Below are 7,243 nucleotides of genomic sequence, written 5' to 3' on the forward strand. Positions count from 1 at the left end.
AGGACATTTCTGTCTTTGCATAGATGAAATCTGTCACATCCAATCCTGTATCCTCCTTCTGTGATCTAAAATAACATTAGCGAGGCACCTGGGTGGCCCACTCGGTAGAGCGTCCGACTCTTGATTTCGGCTCAGGCCATCATCTCGGGGTGGTGAAATGGAGCCCGGGTTGGGCTCTGTGCTCAGCACAGAGTCTGCTTGTCCCTCTCCCTCTGCTCCTCCCTCCTCCCCCCTGCCCGGGAGGCATCAGTGAGGTTGGCCCCTTGCCATCACTCAGAGAAATCTTGCCCTCTGTAGCCAGGGTGAGGCTCCTCCAGCCACCTTGCTCATCTTGCCGCACACACCCCAGTATTTTTAACTGATTAAGACTAGGTATATACTCAAAAATAATTAAAAGCAGAGATTGGAACAGATAACTGTGCACCCATGTTCACAGCAGCATTATTCACAATAGCCAAAAGGCAGAAACAACCCAGGTGTCCATCAGGGGCTGAATGGAGAGACAACATGTAGTCTATTCGTACAATGGAGCATTATTCAGTCTTCAAAAAGAAGGAAACTCGGACATATGCTACAACGTGAATGGCCCTTGAAGACACTACCCTTAAGTAAAAGAAACCAGACAGAAACTGATGAATACTGTAAGACTCCACTTCTGTGAGGTTCCTAGAGTGGTCAAATTCATAGGAACAGAAAGTAGAATGGTGGTTACCAGGGGCCGGGGGGGGGGGGGCCTGGGGAGTTAATGGTTAATGGGGACAGTGTCAGGCCTCACCATGTTAGGGGGTTTGGGTATCAATTCCCAGATGAAGCTCAGCACCTTCTCCTTGCCCAAGTCCAGCCTGCACACTACAGCTCCTTTGAAGGGTCTCATGATTTCTGGCCCGGGATCGGGCGTTGAACTAGAACCCAGCTGCCCCCTTTAGCTCCGCCCAGTATATCTTTTGGCTGGTGGTATAACCCATCGTGTTTGAGCCTGCTATCAGCCCAGCCCCCTCCCGTTCCAGTGCACTCCATGTCCCCTTACCTCTCCCGGGCAGTCTCCCCTACACACGAGAACTTGAAGCCGAGAGGGTTGTCACTACTCGGTGCCCTTGGATCACCTACAATGTTGCCGTGATGGGTAAGAGCCTTCACTGCTCTTGGCACTTCCCTCCCACGTGCTTCTGAAGCTCCTGCTGGTGTCCCGTCCACTCACTGCCCCGGCGGGGCAGATGCTGCTTTCCTCTCGAGTGTCTGCTGAAATCCAGGCAGTCTGATGTGGAGAGTCCTCAAGGGCTTTGCTTGGGGGCTGTTGTCCCCCCCAGGATTACTGGCCACCACTGGTGGTGATCTCTGGATTCCGGACAATGGTCCTAGGCCTCTGATGGGGGTGATTCCAGGCTGGAGAAAACAAACGTTTCTTGGGTTGGCTCTGGGGGAGGTGTCTGGGAGGCCAGCTGCAGGTGCACACAGAGGGTGATGTGGCACAGCCCAGGCAGAAGGAGCGGGGTCCCGCCGGCGGTGGGGAACAAAGGCTTGATGTCCAGTGTATTTGGCACCTGCTAGGAAGCCAGACTTAGGAGGTGGGCAGAAAGAGGAGTAAAGGCCAGGGGTTAACCGCTTTTGTGTTTTCCTGTCTGTAAAAGTCAGGGACTGTGATTTATGTGAGTAAGACGGTTTAGAGCAGGACTGAGGCTGACATTTACAAAACCCTTGCCCTAATTTATCGTCGTTTCGGGTGTGCTTTGGAAAGAACCTTTGCAGGTGATTTATATTCAAAACTCATTATTTACTTAACAGGTTTTATGAATTCATCTCTTCCACACTATTGAAAAAGGTATCCTTGTATTTGTGTTAAGTGCAGCATGAGTTATTGTATGAATAAATCATATTAAATTTGCCATTATCATTGTGTGTACAATTCTTGCTGCTGTTTTGGGACTGCTTGATGCTGCCTGAAAGTAAGTGAAGCCGGTTAGCATACCTCCCTACCGATGTGCAGTTTTGCCCCCTCGCAGTCCCCGACCTGCTCCCACCAGTGTGAGGCCAGGCCAGGCATGGTGGGGGGCTTGTTCCAAAGGAGCTGAATTACTGGCGGCAGGCAGTAAGTTGCCCTTGAGTGTAGAAGCACCTTTCCGGACACTGCTATTTCCCTCAGCTTGCCCTGCAGTTAGAGACTCTCCAGAAAGGAGGAGGAAGTGGGGTGACCAGTCAGGTGGACCCCTATTTAGGGAAACCACTTAAAGGAAGGCAGACTTGTCTTCTTGAGGGAAATGGGTGGGTTCGTGGGGTGCCAACTGGAAAAGTGCCCACTTAGTGCCTTTGACTTAAAAGTGCCTTAACAGGGGCGCCTGGGTGGCACAGCAGTTAAGCGTCTGCCTTTGGCTCAGGGCGTGATCCCGGCGTTATGGGATCGAGCCCCACATCAGGCTCCTCCACTGTGAGCCTGCTTCTTCCTCTCCCACTCCCCCTGCTGTGTTCCCTCTCTCGCTGGCTGTCTCTATCTCTGTCAAATAAATAAGTAAATAAAAATCTTTAAAAAAAAAAAAGTGCCTTAACAAACCCCGGCTTGTCCTTTCCACCTTTCCTCATCAATGGCTTTGAGTGAAGATTTGGAAGGCGTGCTTATCGTATTTGGGGAAGAAAGTGAGAACACTGGAAGACATCATAAATTTCCAAATGGATCAGGACAGGTGGGGAGGATTGGGCGAATCTAAGCGGGTGAATTATGTCCAGTGGATTCATTTGTTGACTTACTGCGACGAGGCAATACCCCAAGTTCCTTGGTATGGAGTTTAGCAGGCATGCACAGGTATGCAATGACAAGTCATTTTCTATTCCATCCCATCCCCAGCCAGCTCTCTGTCCTCAAAGGCAAGCACGTAGGCCTAACAACTGGGCCCCAGGACCAAAGTGCTAAGGAGGGGTGACCCAAGGGAGCCGTGTCATGTGCGCGAACCTTCCACATTTTGGTCAGCAGCTCAGTGTGGGACTTTGTGTGATGTAGGTGCCAGGCGTGAAAGCGATGTCTGGCTACACCCGGGAATCCAGGAGGAGGGAGATTGCCGGCTGCTCTGCCTGTGTCAGATGAGGAACAGATGAGGAATAGCTGAAAGAGGCATGTTCGACTTGGAAGAGAGAAGACTTGGGAGTAGGGCTGGGGGCAATAAGCAGGGCACAGCCTTGAGATCTCTGCAGAACCATCCTAGGCCAGAGCCATCGGATAAGCTGGCACGGCCCGCAGGGGAGAAGCAGCAGGGCAGCGGGTGCTGCAGGGAGGTGGGCAGCCACTCGGTGGAAGGGTGCGCTTTTGAACAGGAGCTTGTGGTGGGAAGGGCCGCTCCCACGCAGGGTGAGCTCTGTCACCTGAGGTACGTAAGCATCGCCTAGGCCGCTGGTTCTCCGTGGGGGCGGGGGCCATTCTGCCCTCAGGGCACATTTGGCGATGTCCAGACTCATCTTGGGTTGTTGTGACTGGGAGGGGGCGGCTACTGGAGTCAAGTAGGGGAGAGGCCAGAAATGACAGCAGGCATGCTCAGGGCAGCCCCCACGACAGAGAGCCGTCTGGCCCCAAGTGGCCCTGGTACCAAGGCTCAGAAACCCTGATCCAGACACAGGCACCCATTTGCCAGAGCAGAGCTAACCACGAAGACCCCTTCTGTTTCTGAGCCATTGATGATTTGGAGAGCACGCACTCAATTATTAGAATAACTTGCCGACTGCACAAGGTGAGTGGCCCTTTGCATTTAGACTTGAACATCTTTTTTTAAAGGGTTTTATTCATTCATTTCAGAAGGAGAGAGAGAGCACGTGTGAGTAAGTGAGCAGGGGGAGGGGCAGAGGGAGAGAGAATCCCAAGCAGACTCTGCATTGAGCACGGAGCCTGACATGATCCCACGACCCAGAGAGCACGACCTGAGCCAAAACCAAGAGTCAGACACTTCCCTGACTGAGCCACCCAGGCGCCCTTTGAAAATCTTTAAAGAGGGCAAGGAGCTTTCAAATCAAGATGAGGAATTTACAACAACAACAACAAAACACTTCTCTAGTAATGTCGGACTTCTTCTTTCTCCCTGTCCAGAGAGACTCTCCCGTCTCAGTTTGCTCCCCCTAGAGAAGAGGAGTTCTATGTACTAGATAATTTCTTTTCAAAAATTATATTGGATTCTCTGTTATTGCAAAAGTGTTTTACATATTCATCACAGAAAAATTAGAAAAATGTACAAAAGCAAAGGCAATACTCCACCAGCACTGTTACTTGGCGTAGCCCTTCCTAAGCAGAATATATTAAACAATTGGACCCTATTCTACATCCTGTTTGTTTTTCTATTTTACAACCTGTTTTTCATGCTGCATAATTTCTAAGGGCTTTCTCAACTCCAACTTTCTACGACACCCAAATCTGAAGCATTTCCTTGTGAGCATATGACAGTTTCCTGGAGGACAAAAGCAGAATCCACAGAGTTTCCTTCCTCTTCCCCGACAGCTAGTAAACGCGAGTATTTCTACCAAGGTTAAGACCGAGACTGCTGCTTTGCCCAGCCTTGTCCTTCACAACACCACGGGGCATAGACATCCACCCGCAGACCATGTGGATTTTACCCCTGTGAGTAGATCCCGGACCCGCCCAGGTCTCTATCTCTACCGGCACCATTCTGTGCCCCCATCCCCTGTTACTTGGACATGCGACCGCTTCCTGAGTGGTCTCCACTCCCACTGTGCTACAATCCAGTTCACGGGGTTCTTTGAAAAGATGATCTTGGAAAAACACAGATTTGATGGCTTTACCGCCCACAGCTTGCACCTCCCCCACCCTCAAATATTTCAATGGCTTCCCACTGAAATGAGGACAAGCAGAAAATGCTTTCACCTGGCCTCTGTATATGTAGTCCCTCCAGGGTCTGGCCCCTGCCGACCAGCCACAACTCCTTGTCCCAACTCCTCCCCTGCCTTCCCAAAGGCATCCGCAACAAATGCTCGCGGAATGAGTGAGTGCAATCTTTACAATGGCAGCATTGTTGTCCAGAACTCCCCTAAGCCTCTAACGCTCTTTGGGTGTTTCAAGTTTCGTTTCTCAGCAGAGAACACCACTGTGCAATCATCTGTGGGCACTTGCGTGAGCATTACCGTATCTCTGCAGGCGTGGGAATTGCAGAACTGGAATTTCCAGGTCAAAGGTGTGTGCAGAGGACACTCGTCACGATTTCGGCCACCGGCCTCATACCTGTCTTCGTCTGCATGGGGCATTGCCCGTGCTATTACTTTGGGTGGGAGGTAGAGTCCACTCGCTACCGTAGAGGCACAAAATGCTGGATGTCTGCTTTCCCTGTGGCTCCCTCGTGGCTAGAACGTGGGCATGTGACCTTGACCCAGCTAAGCAGACCCCTTCCTCCTCGACTCTGGAAAGCGGGAACGGCGGCGACTCCATCTTTGTGGTAGGAAGCGGTGGTGGCATGGCACAGCGCCCAGGCTCTGCAGTTAATGGCAGGTGAGTGGTGGCTTGCCAGGGTCCGGCAGTGGCCATGGCACTGGTACTGGTGTCGCCAGTTTTTACGGTGTGATTTCAACTGTGGTCACGGCGGCTGCCTGGTCACCTGTGTCCCTACCTGGACCTAAGACTGAGGCCTTCAGCCTTCCCTTGGGTTCCCTGGGACTCAATAGCTTTTTCTTAAAAAAACAAAAAATGGAGCATTTTCTGCTTAAGATAACTAGAGTCAGTCAGGCAACTGGGCTTCCTAACTCATGTGGTGTGTGCATCTGGCAATCCGGCAGCTGGGGCCAAACGGGCCTCCAAAGAGGTTGCACAGATTTACATTACCGTCAAAGGCATCCCGCACTGGGTTTATACCTCTCCTCTAATACTTCTATCGCTTTGCAATGACCTCATCCTAGAAGCGGGCATTCCTTATTAATTTCTCTATGCTAAGCCTCTAATCCAGTGTGTGGTACGTTTTAGGTACTCATGTGTTTGCTGAATGACTGAGTGAATAAATGAATGAAAAGAATTCTTTTGAAGTGTTTGACCAGAGGCCTCGTAGCTAGAATCAGACTCACAGTCCAGAGGCTCACCATGCAGCTCCTCATTCCAGGAGGGGAGCTGAAGCCCAGAGGAGGGAAGCCACTCAGCCAAGAATTCACAGTAGCCCAGTGGAGCAGACCTCAGACGCGATGTACGAAATCTATTCTGTGGCTGCCTCCCTGTCCGGTTCTCCACGGCCCCCCTGCAAGAGCTGCTTCCCCGGGCAGCATTCCTCTCCGTAGGTGTCCCCACCGAGGAGGGAGATTTCAGCTGAGATGATTTGTGCAAATGAGCCAACCGAAAGCTGTGAAGCTGCCAGAAGACCAACTTGTGAAAGAGGAAAGGCTGGTGCCCACCCGTTTGGAAAATTGCCTTTGTGCGTACCTGCAAGGCACCAAGGTGTGTGTGTATGTGTGCGTGGAAGGATCAAGCACCGGCCTCTCTGGGGCCATATTTTTCATTTCCCTTTATTCTTTGTATTCCTTTCAAATCAAAGGCAGAGAACCTCTTGCTCCGAGCTACATATATGAAAATGAACAAGGTTATGGGAGTCGTGTGTGTTTTCAATAACCGATCGGTAGTGCCGCCCTTTCTTGGAAATGAAGCGAGACTGTTGCTAGTTGGAGGTAAGAAGCAACGGGTGTGAGTGGGGGGTCTTAATTCCAGTCCTTTTACCTCGCCCACATCCCCCAGCTCTCTATTTAAGTATAACCAACTGGCAGAGTAAGAATCAATTCAGAGCCCAACTGCCCCTCACCCATTTAAAGGATTTTTTTTTTGACGTTTCCATCACCGCAGCTTGATAGTTAAAACTATTCACAAAGCCCAGTCCGGTTTGAAGAGAACATCTGTGAAATTGGGTCAGCGATGGTACACTGGCATGCCGGATAAAATATAACCCTGGACTGGTCGGAGCTTCACAGCAGCAGGGCACAGCTTTGTCTCCACGTGGCGCACTTGGGTTTGTGTCTTTGGGCGGAGGTCCTCCCACCCAGCCCGGGACCCTGAGTGGCCAAGGGACGCCGCGTCTTCCGCAGTCCAGGGGCCGGGCTCTGGTCCCTCGCCCGGTGCTGCAGACAGCGTGCAGTCCCCCGCGTGACCATTGGAGGTCGCTGTGGCACCAGGAACGCGCGGAGGGCGCCCAGCTGGCGGAGGGGGCGTCTCCTAGGAGTAATGACTGTCACACACGCCGACTGTTCTCGAATTCTAGTCCAGGATTTAAAAGACACTGTTATGAATTAA

The sequence above is a fragment of the Ursus maritimus genome, assembly GCF_017311325.1.
Source record: "Ursus maritimus isolate PB19 chromosome X unlocalized genomic scaffold, ASM1731132v1 scaffold_X1, whole genome shotgun sequence".
Classification (NCBI taxonomy): domain Eukaryota; kingdom Metazoa; phylum Chordata; class Mammalia; order Carnivora; family Ursidae; genus Ursus; species Ursus maritimus.